At 40.0% G+C, this 17,864-nt stretch overlaps 1 pseudogene; it reads right to left on the bottom strand.

Annotated features, from left to right (window-relative positions):
• Positions 1-12,968: 12,968 nt before the first annotated feature.
• On the bottom strand, positions 12,969-14,287 carry LOC145672913 (S-adenosylmethionine synthase pseudogene; annotated as a pseudogene).
• Positions 14,288-17,864: the final 3,577 nt, after the last annotated feature.

Here is a 17,864-nt window from a genome sequence, read left to right as displayed (position 1 = left end):
GGACTGGAATGTGTTAAAAAGGGCTCTGGTGCTTCATCTTGACAGTGGAAGTTCAGATGTCTTCTTCAAAGGACGGAAAATTACCGGCTTGAGTATTAAATGAGCCTGCTCAGTGGTTGGTGTTCTCTTCATTCAATGATTGGATGCCATCTGCGAAAATTCTGATTTGTTATTATCAGAAAAGTGTCACAAGAAGGCATCGCTTGATTTTGAAACGATGCATATTCATCTCAAGTCCGATTTAAACTACTCGCTGTCCAAAATAATACGTTTATTTTTAAAAAAAAAAAAAATATTAACGTATAACAGTTCTGCCAACTAACTACTTGGCTTCATCAGACACTACAGGGTGGCCCAAAAGTACGTTTACACCTCTGCATTGATCAAGTATAACATTCTAGCTTATAGGTTTATTTGCTTCAGCTGTCCCGAGCTTAAGATAAAAGTAAAAAGACATTTAAAACAAATAATAAAGAAGCTAAGTCTACCTGCTGGATAACAATAAGAAATGATATAAAAAAACAATGAGTTGATCAGTACGGGACTGATACCAACTTTGGGGCCACCCTGTATAAATACACAGATAATGTTAGATTATACGTATAAGAGACAGTGAAACAATTCCTGAATGCTGAATTTATAAGGTTATATAGTAAATTAGATATGTATGTACGAGGAGTTGTTATCCAATCATGACAATAGTAAAGAAATAGAAAGATATGCACATCAATACAACATGCAAGAGGACTTTTTGTCTTCTTTTGATCTTACGAATCACCTCTCGAAGTATGAGCACATCTTTTTGTTCTGTTGCAATTGTCACGATTCAATTTGGATTCCAAGTTGGCAACCCGACGCGACGGAATTCGACAATATGCAAGAGGACTTTTTGTGTTATTTTGCTGTGAGGAATCTGTTCACAAATTATTGTGACACATTTTTGCACAAATATACAGTGTGCGTTCGCACTCGAACTGGAACCGAGGGTAGAAATTGTTCACAAAAATAGTTGCTGAACTGATTTAGCTTTTTTTTTTAATGTTTAATGTACAATGAATGTGTTCCGAGGCTATGAGAGGCGCTAATGATGATAATAAAATAATGGAAAGAAGGAAGTAGGAGGAAACAGGAAAACATTTGCAAAAATCATCCACACGGTGTTTGTACGCCATAAAAACCACTTAATGTGAGCGGAAATCGAACCAGAGACCTCACACAGGACCCTCTGCCATTGGCCCACCGCACATCTTTGTTCGTGAACCTCCGACGATACGTTAATGAAAATCCCTTGCAATGATCACTTCGTTCAGGAACCGATGTGAAATTTCGTAAGGACAATGTATCCCGAACTACTGTTCAACTACTATCACTCATTCCGGCAGTGCAGAATTGAATATGAAGAAAAAATTGAATGAAAATTTGAAATCTTGCGGTTTTTGTTGACAAGAGAGAATGCACAATAAACGCAACTAAGAAATATGTGGTGGAAAGGAAGAAATGGAAGGAAATTAAAAAAATCAGAAAAACCAGGACCATAATCTCCACCAGAAATGAACATGTTCTGGAATCGAACGAATTATTTTTCATTGGCACTAGATATGAGTGCCATGCGCTACCAGAGACGGTGTGGGTCAATGAAAACTTAACTCATAATCTATCACCCACCGTGATCCATGATCCACTCGACTCACGATCCACTGTGACCCACTCTGACTCACCACCCACCCAAACCTGTCGTCATCAACTCTGACTCTTGACCCGCGCTCTCCTCTCAACTGAATAAAAAGTTTACAGTTATAATGAAACAAAGTTGAGAAATTATTACTAATCGGAGTTTGAATTTCTATTGTCAATTGCTCAGACACCCTCAGTTACAATACTGGTGGACAGTAGCGTATCCAGGAATTTATTTCGGGGGAGGGGGTCCAAACTAAATATGAAGGTATTTTATATTAAAATTCCTAAAATTGCCCCTAAAATTAGGCTATTTTTTTTAAAAAAGTCGAAATTTCGGGGGGGGGGGGGGAGGCGGACCCCCAGGTCCCCCCCTGCGTACGTCCCTGCTGGTGGATCAGACCTTTACGATATAAAATGTTTGCCATGAGTCATATTAAGATAAATTTGAATTTAATTATTATATATAATTATTTTCTTGTTGAATTACATATATACTTATCAGTGAAAAAAGAGGATGAAATTTGAAAGTCTCAAATCAAGATAAAATAGACCAACGTAAGGAAAAAAGAAAGATAAAGTAGATCAACGTAAGGAAAAAAGAAAGATAAAGTAGACCAACGTAAGGAAAAAAGAAAGATAAAATAGACCAACGTAAGGAAAAAAGAAAGATAAAGTAAACCAACGTAAGAAAAAAAGACAGATAAAGTAGACCAACGTAAGGAAAAAAGACAGATAAAGTAGACCAACGTAAGGAAAAAAGAAAGATAAAATAAACCAACGTAAGGAAAAAAGACAGATAAAATAGACCAACGTAAGGAAAAAAGACAGATAAAGTAGACCAACGTAAGGAAAAAAGACAGATAAAGTAGACCAACGTAAGGAAAAAAGACGGATAAAGTAGACCAACGTAAGGAAAAAAGAAAGATAAAATAGACCAACGTAAGGAAAAAAGAAAGATAAAGTAGACCAACGTAAAATTCGACTGTCTCGAAAGTCAAGTAGTAACTCCTATTGCTATTACTATAATTACAATTATCAATATCCAAAAGTGTCTGTTTCACTTAGATATACTCACCTCAGGTAAGTAAATAGAAACAAATGAAAAAGGAATAAAATTGGAGACTTTGAAAGTAAATCGTAGACAAATTCAACAGTGTCCAGAAGATGCTGTCTACAATGAATGCACTGAGCAGAATTGGTCAGTGGGTCAGAGTGGGTCACTGTAGATGGTGGGTCGCAGTGGGTCACGTCCTGTTGACTCAGGACCCACTGATTCATTCACAAATCTTGAACTACTGACCCACTCCATTTCTGTGCGCCACTAGGGATGCGCACGAGTGGAGTCGAGTCGAAATTTAAGCCTGTTTCGACTCATCTCGAGAAAATGTCTCAACTCGACAGTTTCTGTTTCGACTCGACTCGAATTTGAGAGGAACCGTCTCGAAATTCGGGTCGAGACAAAATATACGAGTCGAAATACACGCACACATCAGCCAGAACATTATGACTATCTACCTAATTGTCAGTATGTCCATCTTTGGCACGGATAACAACGGCGACGCGTCTTGGTATGGACCCAATGATCCTTGAAAGGTCACTGGAGAGAGTTGGCACAACACACAGGTCACCTAATTACTCTAAATTGCGGGGAGAGGGCGATGCGCTCTGACGTCACTTTCAATCACATCCCAGATGTGTTCGATTGGGTTCAGATCCGGGGAGCTGGGGAACCAGCACATCACTTGCAACTCGCCCCTGTGTTCCTCGAACCATTCCATCACACTCCTGACCTTGTGGCATGGTGCATTATCTTGTCAAGAAATGTCACTACCGTTGGGAAACATGGTCGTCATGAAGGGATGTGCGTAGTCTACAAGCAGTGTGCGATACGCCTCGGCCGTCATGGTGCCTTGCTTGAGCTCCACTATACACATGGATGCTCACGTGAATGTTCCCCAGAGCATAATTAGGCTGCCGCCAGCTTGTCTATGTCCCGCAGTACAGGTGTCAAAGAGCTGTTCCCTTGGAACACGATGGATTCACACTCTCTCATCGTCATGATGAAGAAGTTATAACGACTCACCAAGGGTAGTCGTCAACCTGGTTCGATCGTTGATATATGAATCTCGAGTGGTAATAATAGTTTGCATGTAAAAATATCTTTAATAATTATGTATACTATTATTCTCACCTTTTCTATCAAAATTATAAAGTCGATGAACGGTATCCAATGGTTTATTTTCATTCAAACTGTCATGCACACAGACATGATGATTAGGTATCCATAAACAATTACATAGCAACTAACTACCTAACACTATCCCATAATATCTCTTACAGATATTAAAAACATTCTTCTTTTGTTAATATTAAATTAACATTCTATTAAGTATAGTGCACATGTATGAGCACTTCCTGCCCAAGGTACAGGTAATTATTAAACTATCCAAAGTATTTCGTTATATAAAATGTCGCCCGACAATTGGACTGAATATAAAAGTCATAAACGAGCTTGGCTTTTATCTTCAAGAACCACTGGTCCGTTCACAATAATGGTTTTACATTACATATGTCCATCACATTTTGATCGTCCCTCGTATGTATCTTCATTACATATTATAGATATAGATACATTTATAACAAATCTTTCACTTCATTAATACTTATCTTTCATTACATTAATTATATTTATTTCATTATCATTCATTACATTATTATTATATTTTATTATTAAAATGTCGTCGCCCATTTATTTAATCTTTGAAGGGTACGAAGTCAAAATCGTAAGAGGCAATTACAGTTAAAACATGAGTTACCATTATCTAGGGCGCTTTATATAATAATTATATTGGGTGATATTTTAAAATAAACATTGGATCTATAAGGCATCAAAATATAGAAGAATTTCATTCAAGATAGTCGTTGAATAATTAACTTAATAGAATGAATCTTATACTTAACATAATCTTTGACAATTAAGTTTTCAACACAAATCAATCTAATATAAATAACCTTTGCTTTTAATCATTTATGAATCGAATTATAATTCTTCACATTAACAAGAGAGAATTAAAATCATTTGAAAATTAACTTTCCAGTCTATCTAAAACTATATCAAAGCACTTCAAGTATTCATAAAAGTCGTTTTTTTTAAAATTACTAGCGAAAGGCTAGCTACCTCTGAGAGGGTTACGCCCTCTTTTAGGGAAGTGACGTTAGGAGACAGAGGAGTATAAGGTTTGTGGTTGGTCTAAGTGCTTTAAGAGACTTTATTCATAGTATTAAAGGATTTAAGGAACTTTTCGCTCCTTAACATTAGGTTTAAAGGTATACATAAATATAAATATAGACACAAAGAAATAACATATATAGCTGTTATGAAAATCAAAGTAGAAATATGAAAAGAATAATAATAACAATAAATGAGAAACATTATATAAACAATACGGGATATATAAATGTGAGAAACATAATGTGATTATTCGTGGTATTATAGCAGAATGATTAATGGTGGTGAGTGATGAGATGAGGTGCAAGCACAGGACAACACATATGAAAAATATTAGCAGACAGATGCTGTTATCTTCTTGCCTAGGGGGACTCTAGGCTATGATGAGAGACGTAATGGACCCAGGTTAGTATGAAGAATTTACTGTGCGTGAAATGATGGAAAAATGAGTGGCAAATGAGCATGAGTGATGCAGTCAGTTAGCAAGAACAGGGAGGGGTCATCGGGAGGAAGCGTGTAATGGTATAATGTAAAAAGAAGAGATAATGGACTGTGAAAATACCGGGTGGGTGTGGGATGTAGTGCTATGTAGTGCATAGTCTCGAAAAGTAAAGGATGTTGGGTTTGAAAACGGCGACGTATGTATGACAGTCGAAGAGTTTCGAGGTAGTACTGCAAGGCAGGAAAAGTAATGCGCTGATAGAGTTCCTGTGTTGGGCTAGGTAATTTGATACGATAAGCTATGCGGAAGGCGTGGCGTTCAAGGATAAGAAGTTTGTGATAGAATTTTTCTGATGCGGCAATCCAAGCTGTGAAACCATATGTTAGAGTAGGGCGGAGAAAGACTTTATAAGTGTTTAAGACTGTGTGTGCTTTTAGACCCCATGTCGTTCCTGCGAGACGTTTAAGCAAATTCAGGCGATTGTAAGCTTTTGTTAAGATTGTTTTAAGGTGGGGCGTCCAGGTAAGATGTTTGTCATACGTGATGCTTAAGTAAGTGACTGTGTTTGTAGCTAGCAATGGAACGTTGTCCACATAGAGAGATAGGCAACGTGGATTTCGGCGGACTTTGGTAGTTTTCTTTGGCGGAATAAAGAGGATGGCCTGAGTTTTAGTAGCATTTATGGTAAGTTTCCAATGACGACACCAAAGGCAGAAGTCAGTGATGGCTGTTTGTAAGACGTTGTTGATATGCTGGATAGATGTTCCTAGTGCCAGAAAAGCCGTGTCATCAGCATACTGAAAAGAATAGACTTTATCTGGAAGACGTGGCATGTCAGCAACGAACAGAATGTATAATAGAGGTGAAAGTGCGGATCCTTGTGGAACTCCTGAGAGTAAGAAGATCGGGTGAGACAGATGGTCGTTTATGGCAACATAAGTGAGACGCCCAGAGAGAAAGTTAAAGATAAGCCTTATGTATGCTATAGGAAGTTGGAGCCTGAACAGTTTGTGAATAAGTCCGAGATGCTACACCTTATCGAAAGCTTTCTCGAGATCGAATAACACCAGACATGATGGTTTCACTCTGTTATAGTGTGTAGTGATAAGGCTTGTGAGTCGTAAAAGTTGATCGTTTATCGAGAAAGAAGGGCGAAAACCTGCCTGAGTGAGAGGTATGACGTTTCTGCTATTTAGATAAATATGAAGGCGTTTAACGAGGATGCGTTCGAGGATTTTACTGAATGTGCTTGTGAGCTGGATCGGTCTGTACGAAGAGATCTCTTGAGGAGGCTTACGTGGTTTTGGGAACATAAGCGTCTTTGATGTTTGCCATGACAGAGGGAAGTAACCTGTACGTAGTATGAACGTGAAGATATTGGCGATAAGGATGAATAGTGTAGGTGGACACTCCCTGATCTGTCGATAAGTGACGTTATCAAGGCCAGGCGCTGTGTTTCGTTTATATTTGATGGTATCGGTGATCTCTTGTACAGTGATAGGTGCTGTGACAGGTTGATTGTTGGCGAGTTCATGGAGATGATTAGGTTGCAAAAGTGGAGAAGTGTCGGCTCTATCAGCAATATGGGGTGTATTCGCAGGTGGTGGTGGCGTGAAGATGCTCTGCAAATGATCTGCGAAAGCATTTGCTTTCTCCGTATCAGTGTGAGCAGCGGAGTTGCCGATCAGAATGGGGTATGGAGTTTTTGTAAACTTTCCGCATAAAGCATTAAACTTTTTCCAGTATTTGGTCGGGTGTCTGGTGTTAGACAGATTATTACAGGTTTTAACCCAACATCTAAGTTTATAGGCTTGAATGTAGTTATGCACAGTTCTCTGGAGCTGCTGATGATGGCGTAAAGCTTCAGGATTTCTAGTACGAATGTAGTCTCTATAAAGTTGGCGAGAACGTGAGATCATGGTCAGATAATGTGGGGGCAAGCGAGGTTGATAGGGGATATTTTTACTGGTAGGTATATAAAGAGTACTAGCTTCCTGTATAGTATTTGTGAGTGTATTGACCGTGGTGTAGAGCTCGTCTTCCGTAGTGGGGGATGAAAGGTGCTCGGTGTGATGAGTAAGGTAGGACCGATAAGAGACCCAGTTAGCTTTGTCAAAACGATAGGAGGTCCGGGAAGGTATTTGTAAGCGAGTGGATGCCGTAGAGTTGAGATTTATGGTGAGTTTAACAGGAGCATGATCACTACCGAGAGGATCAAGTACTGCAATGGAGCTGTGAGTTAGAAGTGTGCTAGATGTGATAACGATGTCTGGTGTTGTGTTAGACTCTGGTCGCGTAGGTTTGGGCAGATGATGAATGGTGCCAGTGGTGTTTGTGGTGATAAAAGCTTCAAAATTAGTACGAGCGTGTTGCGTACGACTGTGCATATTGAAATCTGCCATGATAATATAGTGCCGATAAGTGTTAGAAATATGCTGTACAAGGTGTAGTGGGAGGGGATGGCCAGGCCGTATATAGATAGTAGCGATGGTGATAATAAGAGATTTAAAATACACAGTGACAATGATGTGTTCCGGTAAAGCGGCAATCGAACAATCGTGTTGGCGATAAGGTAAATGCGGAGAGAAACCAACTGCTACGCCCCCATTAGCACGCTGTGCTGGCAGGACATTGTCTGCGCGTAAGATGGTATAGCCTGGTAGGCGACATGTAGTTGATTTTGTGAGGAATGTTTCATTGAGTAGAAAAACTGTAATACGTTCCTCGTGGAGCAGGGCTTCAAACAGAAGTTTGTTTTTCGAAAAGGATCGGATGTTTAAAAAGAGAAAATTTAGAGCCATGATGAAGTAGGAATTAACCGGGTTGATTGGTTGGAGATGCATGAAAATGGACGGTGTTCCCAGAATATGTTGCCGTGAAGTGAATATGAAAGGTTTCTTTGGCTGCAAGGGTGATTTGCTGTAAGATGTGTGGCCGGATAAAAGGGTGGATGTTTTGCAGTGCGAGCGTAAGAAAGGTGAGCATTTGATTTACTGTGACTGGAGTTTCGACTGTGGGCGGAGTGGTGGGAACATTGGATGTTATACGTAGCGGTACGACCAATTCAGGGTGCTGCGGCGTCGGTTCCGGTTTTGCTTTACATTTATAACTGTAGGTAGGATGGCTGTCAGGACATGTAGAACATTGTGCTGGCTGATGTAAATTTGTGCATAATCTGGTTGAGTGTGGTCCTGCACAGTAACCGCATTTGAACTCATTTTTGCACTCAGCTGTACTATGAGTATTGTAGGCCTGACAGCGTTCGCAGCGAACTGGAAGCGGTGCCATTGAACGTGATGGTTCGACGCGATGTTTTCGATTGTAGATGAGAGCTCCGTGAGCAAGCAAATCGTCTATTGTGTCTTGATGGGGTGTAAGAATGCGAATCATGTAGGTGGGCCCACGGTCGTTTCGGATTCTAAGTGCCTTAGAGATGGTGTATCCTTCAAATTTTAGTTCGTCAAGAACTTCCTCGTCTGTGTAAGACGGGTCTACTCCACGGATGACAACAGAGAGAAGAGCTGGCCTCCGAGGTGGAGGGGGTTGCTTGCGGGTTGAAGGTGTGAGTTGGGTGATCTCTGCTTGTGCCCCAAAAATATCTATAGGGACTTTGTTGCGGATAGTCTTGTAGAGATCAGGATCTGTTGTTTTTATAATGTACCCATTTCTGGTGTGCACAATTTCCTTGATGGAAGCACGTGGAAGATATTTTCTCAGTTGAAGAGTAACGAATTTCTCATTGGAAAACTTGGTGTCGTAGTTGCGGAGGAGGATAGAAAATGATGTCGGAACAGGTGAAGAAGCAGAAACTGTTGGAGCGCCTGTATCCATAGTATCGGTATCAGAATGCTCAGTATGTTGCTTTTTCTTTGGCGGTGAGTCTTGTACACGGGCAGCGTAACTTGGCTTGGATTGAGGCGACCTGGAGCGAACTGAGGTAGTAGATTCAATAGATGCGCCAGAAGTCTGAGAATCTCTTCTTTGGCGGGAGCTTGAAGAGCTTGGTTGTGATTTTGAAGGCCCCTTCCGTAGCCCCACCTTGGTGGGACATACGGAAGGTCCATCAACCACAGAAGGTAGATTTTGATGTCGACCGATATTTCGTTTTCCAGGTTTCGTGCCATGATCCGCCATAGTCAAGTCTATCCGGTGGGCAGATGCCCAAATGCTGTGTATACGATGTGATGTGATGTGATGAGATGAGATGAGATGCTAGCAAGGTTGGACTACCCGTTTGGATAGTAGTCCAGGTAAGGCAGTTCCTCTATTAATGCAGTGACACTGTACACCCTTGGCTGAGATAAGTCTGATGAACAGTGTCCTGAAAAAACGCGGAGAAAAGCCCAGGAACAGGAGTAGGAAGGTTTGCAAAAACCGTCACCGTTCTAAGTAGGTGGCGCTTCAGAGGCAAACCTCTGAAAAGTATATAAAAGTCGTTTTCATTATCAACATTAACTCATAAAATTGAAAATAAAAGTTCACAAGAATCTATAACTGATATGTGTTTAACCTGATTTCATTAACGGTAATCAGCTTACATTCATATTTACATATGATTCTAATAAAGTACATTGTACTGCACAATCATGATTAGGTTCCACAACATGTTGTACCTGTATTTCATCGTGATTCTGATTTTGATACGAAGTGCCATCTCTTGACCTCCAATTACGTCTATCCATGTAGCTTGTTGTATTCCTGTAATTTCGCCCTATATTCTGATTGTTTTAATGTCTACTTCTGTTGGGTGATCTGACATCAGGATTACCACGATTAATTAGGTTAGGCGTATTCCCTACGTAACTTTGCCTATTTTGCTCGTTTTGATTGCTAGAATTTACTCGGCTTAGGTTGTGTTCCGTATCGTTCACACTTCTGATATTTAGATTCCGAACAGGTACAAAATGATCTGAATTATTTTTACTTTTACCTACTCCTGCTTGTTGATTCATAGCATGGTATTGGGTTTCATAGCATTGGACAAGCATTAATAAATGGTTGAAACTCATACACTGTGTAGAGAACAAGATCTGTTGTAACTTAAATGGGAGCAAATTTCGAATCGATGCTATTATTCTAGATTCCGATTGCAAGGGATTAACGACTTTTAATTCGTTGTATGTATTTACAACAAACTCTACAACAGATTTGTGCAAACGAGGATTGAAATGTTGATTTCTAATGGTGGCATCTCGATTTGCAAGCAAAGAGTCATTTTCATAATTCGCGATCAATGCCGCTTTGAATTCCTCATATGTATTGATGTGATCGCGTACTGCTTTAAACCATAAAGAACATGGTGGGAGTAATACATGAGGGATTAATTTCATATATTGTGATCTATCTATACTCATTATATTGCATTCGTCCTGAAATTTTTTCAGGAAAGAAGTAGCGTTTTCATTACATTTACCACTGAATTTACTCATAGCCCGTATTTCACTCATCTTAACACTTAACTTTACCTTTCTTTTATCATTCCGTGTACTTATTGGGTAACAATTCCTATCCATGACGTGATGTGTCGTTGCACTATCCCTTTTCCGCCCATCTGTCCTCTTCGGATGAATTTCTTCCAAAATAATATCCTCATCAGACACAGGGGAAGGCGAAGTCATCTCTGGTGAGTGGGGAAACTCCAATCGCTCACTACCCATATTATTGTGGTATGTGTTGTCCTTAACCTGTAGCGTCCTAATTTCTTCCTGTAGAGTAGCTATCAATTGCGTATTTGCACGTATGTTGTTAGAATTATTGATGACCTGAATCTTTTGCTGTTGAACAGAAGATTCTATTACTTCTAAATCCTTTTTTACATCACTGATTTCTTGGATTTGGTGATTGTGCTTATCTTGACAATCCTCAGATATTTTTTTTAACTTTTCCTCGAACTGCGAGGAGATGTGATTCATCGCCTGGACAATTGACTGTTTCGTTTCATCTAACTTCTGTTCCATCTTCTGTTCTATCGTCTGCTTCAATTCCTCGTATTGCTTATTGGATTCTTCAGACTTCTGTTCTATCGTCTGCTTCAATTCCTCGTATTGCTTATTGGATTCTTCAGACTTCTGTTCTATCTTCTGTTCTATCGTCTGCTTCAATTCCTCGTATTGCTTATTGGATTCTTCAGACTTCTGTTCTATCTTCTGTTCTATCGTCTGCTTCAATTCGACCAAATTTTGTTTCATGGCTTCAAAATCATCCTTTCGACATTGTTCTTGCCGCTGTAAGGTTAGCAAGATTCGTTCTTCGAATGTCATTCCTGGTGCTACACTATGTTCACCGTTATCACCCTCATTGGATTCATTTTCTATTCCCTCACCGTTCATTTTTCTTATAATTATTCTACCACTTCTCAGTCTTGTGAAATTTGTATTCATTAACTTTATTACAAAAGTAAATTCACCCTTACTTTGCTTCGGGATATGAATTTACAGCAAGTCCCGGGTGAGGTAAACCAAAATTTTTATAACGACTCACCAAGGGTAGTCGTCAACCTGGTTCGATCGTTGATATATGAATCTCGAGTGGTAATAATAGTTTGCATGTAAAAATATCTTTAATAATTATGTATACTATTATTCTCACCTTTTCTATCAAAATTATAAAGTCGATGAACGGTATCCAATGGTTTATTTTCATTCAAACTGTCATGCACACAGACATGATGATTAGGTATCCATAAACAATTACATAGCAACTAACTACCTAACACTATCCCATAATATCTCTTACAGATATTAAAAACATTCTTCTTTTGTTAATATTAAATTAACATTCTATTAAGTATAGTGCACATGTATGAGCACTTCCTGCCCAAGGTACAGGTAATTATTAAACTATCCAAAGTATTTCGTTATAAAGTTATCGGGTTTCGTCAGACAATGCAACGCTCTGACACTTCACCAAGGTCCAGTGGCGATGGTCACGTTCGTTTCAGTCGTAGTTGCCGTAGTCGTGGTGTTAACATTCGCACATGGATGGGTCGTCGGCTACGGAGGTCCATCGTTAGGAGTGTTCGGTGCACTGCGTGTTCAGGGTTGTGGGGGTCCATCGTTAGGAGTATTCCGTGCACTATGTATTCTGACACTCTTGCACTTTGCCCAGCATTAAAATCTGATGTTAGTTCCTCCACAGTTTGCTGCCTGTTCTGTTTTACCAGTCTGCCCAGCTTACGACGTCCATCTGTAATAAGATGGGAGGCGCCCAAAACCTCGATGTTTGGACGTCGTTTCCCCTTTGTTTCGCCACTTGTTGAAGACACTCACAATAGCACTCCTCGAACACCCGATAAGTCTTACAGTTTCCGAAGCCGAGTGTTTCTGAGTGAACACTTTCTTCAAAATAATATTAAAAATTATAGAAAGATTTTCGAGACATTCGAGTCGAGTCGAAATTTTTAGAGCAGTCTCGACTCGAAAATTCGAGTCCAGAAATACGTTTGTCTAGACTCATCTCGAATTTTCCAAAGTGTGTCTCGGCTCGAATCTCAACTGGAAGTCGAGTCGAGATTCGAAATATGTCTCGACTCATGCGCATCCCTATGCGCCAGTATACAGAACACTTAGATAAGAAATCAAGAATAAGATATTAGTAGGAATAAAATTTTAGAAGCAAGTTAATTTATAATTTTATTGAAATTGATTTAAATCAAGTAAATTGGTGACAAGTATTTTGGTCAGTTTTATTCATATATAAATAAATGGTCCCGTACTTTGTCTTATTTCATTCTTTGAAATCATTACACACACAAAGGTATTGGTCGTTCCCAAGGGAAAATTTCTCTGCCAAAATGTCCGTAAACACTTGTTTTCTGATAAATCGGATTTTTAAGTTTCATAATCTTTATGATTTGCTCCGGGTGTAGGTCAAAATTACGTTTAACAATATTTACGAGTTCCAATTGTGTTTTCTTTGAAGTACCATAATCAAATACACACACGGATAATGGCTCATTAGTACCGCTTACTGTTACGTAAGATAACTGAATCAAGCAACGTTTACACAATCCTGTTTTCACTAAGGACTTAGCAATCCATCTTGCGGCGTATGCGCCACACCGTTCGATCCTGGATGAGTCTTTCCCTGAAAATGATCCACCACCATGGGCGCCCCAGCCTCCGTAAGTATCAACAATAATTTTCCGCCCTGTCAACCCAGCATCGCCTCGTGGTCCACCAACAATAAAAGTTCCACACGGGTTAACATGAAACTTGGTGTTGTTATCAAGATATCTTTTAGGGATCACAAATTTAATAACTTTCTCAATGACGTCTTTTCTTAACACATCTAGATCAACTTCTTCACAGTGCTGAACGGAAACTACAACCGTATGAACTCGTAACGGAACATAAGCTCGATCATGAATCATATATTCACAAGTTACTTGTGTTTTAGAATCAGGACGAGCCCACCAAAATTGTCCATTTCTTCTAAGTTCGGCAAGTTTTGCATTTAGTTTGTGAGCTAAAAGAATTGTTAGTGGCATGCACTCTTTTGTTTCATTTGTAGCATATCCAAACACGAACCCAGAACTAGAACTACTTGTTGTAATTAGGTTTGTTTTATCAATCAAACTTGGTGATTCATGTTCGAGAGCTAATAAAACATTACACGTTTTATAGTCGAATCCTTTAGATGAGTCATCGTAACCAATGTCTTTAATAGTGTCCCTCACAACTTGCTGATGATCTATGGTAGCACTGGAACAAATTTTACCACACAAAAATACCATTCCTGTTTTAGTGGCTGTCTCACATACAACTTTTGCATCTGGATCTTCACGAAGATAAGCGTCTAATATAGCATCACTAATTTGATCACACATTTTGTCTGGATGACCTTCTCCAACAGATTCTGAAGTAAACAAAAAAGGTTCTTCTTGTGGAAGTTCTGACTCCATTTTACTAATTCGATATTTTTTGTTTAAATTGTTTATATCATCATCTTTACCTCAATTGAGGTTTTTATATCTTCAGGTGCAGATCTAGTTCCCAGTCACCTGTAACATTAAGTGATTGTTCTGTAATATAGTATTTATAATGTAAAACTTGATGAAAATAGTGGATAATGATGAAGATGGTGGATGAATCTCTGTACTTTAGTACAGTGGGACTTCGATAACTGGAAGCTAAAGGGAATCGACAAAAAAAAGTCGAGTTATGAGTTTTTCGAGTAGTAAAATTTCGAGTTGTCAATGTGGCCACAATAAAACTTGGAGATACCGAGGTTTCGTGTTCCTCATTAAAAGTGATTATATAACATCTATAACTTGGAAATTTTATTCGTTGAACCTCTAGAACTCGAAGTTGTCAAAGATCCTTAAATTAAGTAAGATGACTAGTCAGAATGAAATACTGTACCACATGTATTGTTTTGGACGGTGGAGCTTTCATGTCTAGGCAGGTCGGTAGCAAGCCCAAAACTGTAGGGGGGGGGGCTGAAGTTAGGAGGGTCGATCCAACTAACATTATATTATAGTTCATCATCATATTATAGTTCATTTGCAAGCTTACCGTGAAAATTGTAGGGGGGACAGCAAACATTTAGGGGTCCCCGGCCCCCCTAGACCCCCCTGGATACGGGCCTGTGTCTAGACATGAGCAAAACGTGAAGTACACATTAGTAACAATGCCAGGACTAGCAACAATGATAATTATGGAAGAGCAGAGAGTTATAACTTCGAGTTGTCGAGGTCACATCAAGCGAAGTGCGACTTATAGAAGTAAACTTCGACTTCTAGAGGTTCACATTTACGACAATTCGAGTTACCAAGGTTCTTAAATATGCTTATGAAACCCTCAAAATCAAGGGTAAAAGTGTATCTAAAAAGGAAAGGGGACGCATAATCTCACGCCATCCCCGATGCTTATCTTTACCCATCGTATTTCTTTGGAAAGTGAGGGGACGCCACATATATTTTCTGGAAGTGGGGGTACGTCATCCTCCGTGTTCCCCCTCACTTTTACCCCTGCTTAAAATCCAACTTACCAAGGTTGTAATTTTTAAACATTGACTTAGAGAAGTTATTTTAACATTGAGTGTTATGGAGAGTTGATGAAAATGTGTTAAAAAAAAAAAAATCGAGTTACCATGGTCCAATAGTATATGGTCAGAGAAGAAAGAGTTATATCAATTCATTACGTAAGCATTAAACTCAGGTTAATTATTTCAATTATTTTTAAGGATATTTCTGTCACTTTTTTCAATGAATAGGGAGGTTGGCTTAGAAAATACACTGCTCCACAAAACTTAAGCAACCCGTCAGAACGTGGTATAAGTGAAGTGTGGGGCACATTCAACACTGGTTAGTGGATGCATATACACAGAGACACACAAGCAAGGCGAGCACCCACTCTGTCGCATAAGCAGCATCGTTGCAAGCGCGGTGAACAACTTATGCCATGAGGCGTATACCACAGCCCAGAAATGTCCGAGGCTCCAAGCATTGAGTTAGTGGTTCTTGTGTGGGATACACACCTTGCAATGGCTGGTAGACGACATTTGAGTGACTTTGACCGTGGGCGAATAATTGGACGGTTGGAATTGGGCCGATCGCAAGCGGTAGCGGCGCAGGACTTCAACGTGAACAAAAGTGTTATATCGAGGCTGTAGAATCGCTACCAAACTGGAGGTGAAGTCAGTAGATGTCATGGAGGAGGCCGTCCGAAGAAGACGTCGACCGTCGATAACGATTTCTCACAATATCGGCCAAACGTAACCGTCAAGCTTCATGCTCTCAACTGGCCAATAAATTGTTTCAGGGTACAGGACAACGCGTGTGTCGTGAAACTGTTCGTCGGCAGCTCAATAGAGCAGGACTGGATGCAAGAAGACCTGTGCTGTGTGTGCCATTGAAACTGGAACACAAACGTGCGCGTTACACATGGTGTCAGGAACATGTTGCATGGGGGGAACACCAGTGGTCGCGTGTCATGTTCTTCGATGAGTCGAGATTCAGCCTGTTGTCTGATTCTGGTCGAACTTTAGTGTGGAGAGAACTAGGAACACGCTATCATCCAAACTTCATTGCTGAACGGCCGTCCTATGGCGGTGGTTCCATTATGGTGTGGGGTGGAATAATGCTGGATGGGGAAATGGACCTCCATATTGTGCAACATGGCACTTTGACAGCACAACGGTACCGGGATCAAATTTTCAATACACATGTGCGCAATTTCCGCGAAGCATTTGGCCCAGAATTCCTGTTCATGGATGACAATGCCCGCCCACACCGTGCACATCTTGTGTCCGAGTATCTGGATGGCGAAGACATTACGCGTATTTCATTGCCTGCATATTCGCCGGACTTGAATCCCATCAAGCATGTGTGGGCTGCTCTTGGGAGGCGAATAGCTCAGCGCAGTCCACAAGCACGCACTCTCCCTGACCTGCAAACAGCTCTCCTCTAGGAGTGGCGCCATCTGCCGCAAGACTTGATCAACACTCTGATTTGCAGCATGGAGGCCAAATGTCGTGCCTGTATAGCTGCTCGTGGTAGTCACACGCTATATTGACTGCCTATGCCCACGCACAATCCAGCTTCACCTGTTGAGGTATCGTTGTGCTGAACTTTTTGGTCACTCTGTACATCCTGACTGTATTGTTCGTCTTCACTTGTGTTGCATTGTGCATCTGGACCGTCTGTTTGTTCATTATACTTGGTGCAGTGATCGTGTCGTTTTATTTTCTTCCACTTTTTTCGAGTTGTTTAAGTTTTGTGGAGCAGTGTATTAATCATACGAAAGTGAACAGTCATTTCGGGAGACAGAACTTGATGCTATATTATACGTCGATCAATTTAGATTTATAGTTCTGTAAAATTTAAAGGATTCAATGTAATTTACCTATTTTATTTTTAAAGTGTATACAGTCTTCGGGACGTCAATAGCAACACTAGCAGGAATAATAAGAATGAAAGCAGAAGAAAGTAGCAAAAGGCGTTACATTTAATAAAGGTTTCATACCAGCAATTCCCTGGTGGAAGTGCGACAGCAAGGATGGATGACCACCAATTGTGAAAAAATAATATTAGCGCAAGAGACGACTGAGAATATCGGTAGTTGAAAACTGTTGTGAAGTGGTATACCCAGATGGCAGTGACGTTGATACCATGAGAAGTCTGACCTGTCTCAAGCCCTCTTAACATAGAGGTAGCGAAATTTGATTCCGCTTACCTTACATGCAGTATATATCCTCATGTATAGTTGTCGGGGGAAAAATTGAGGAAAACGGTGCTATCTAAATCTAAAATTTGTGTGAGTTGCCATGTTAGAAGAACTTGTAGCTGTCATAAAAGAAAAATCTTGAAACCCTAACATGGGTCATAAAACATTTTTTCCATCTTGCAAGGAGTTGAACAGTGTGCAGCATTCTGGGACATCTTGCTTGCTTCCTGCTATCGCCCTCCCGCTGACATAAAGGAAAAACCAATTTCGCTGCTTTCGAAACAACGGATTCTTTTGGACAGGGAGGGGGAGTGCGCCAAAATACACGTTTTTAATGAGGAGGTTCACT

Source organism: Thermobia domestica, chromosome 16, assembly GCF_964235325.1.
Source record: "Thermobia domestica chromosome 16, izTheDome1.hap1.1, whole genome shotgun sequence".
NCBI lineage: Eukaryota > Metazoa > Arthropoda > Insecta > Zygentoma > Lepismatidae > Thermobia > Thermobia domestica.
This window is presented reverse-complemented; position numbering and strand designations above follow the sequence as displayed.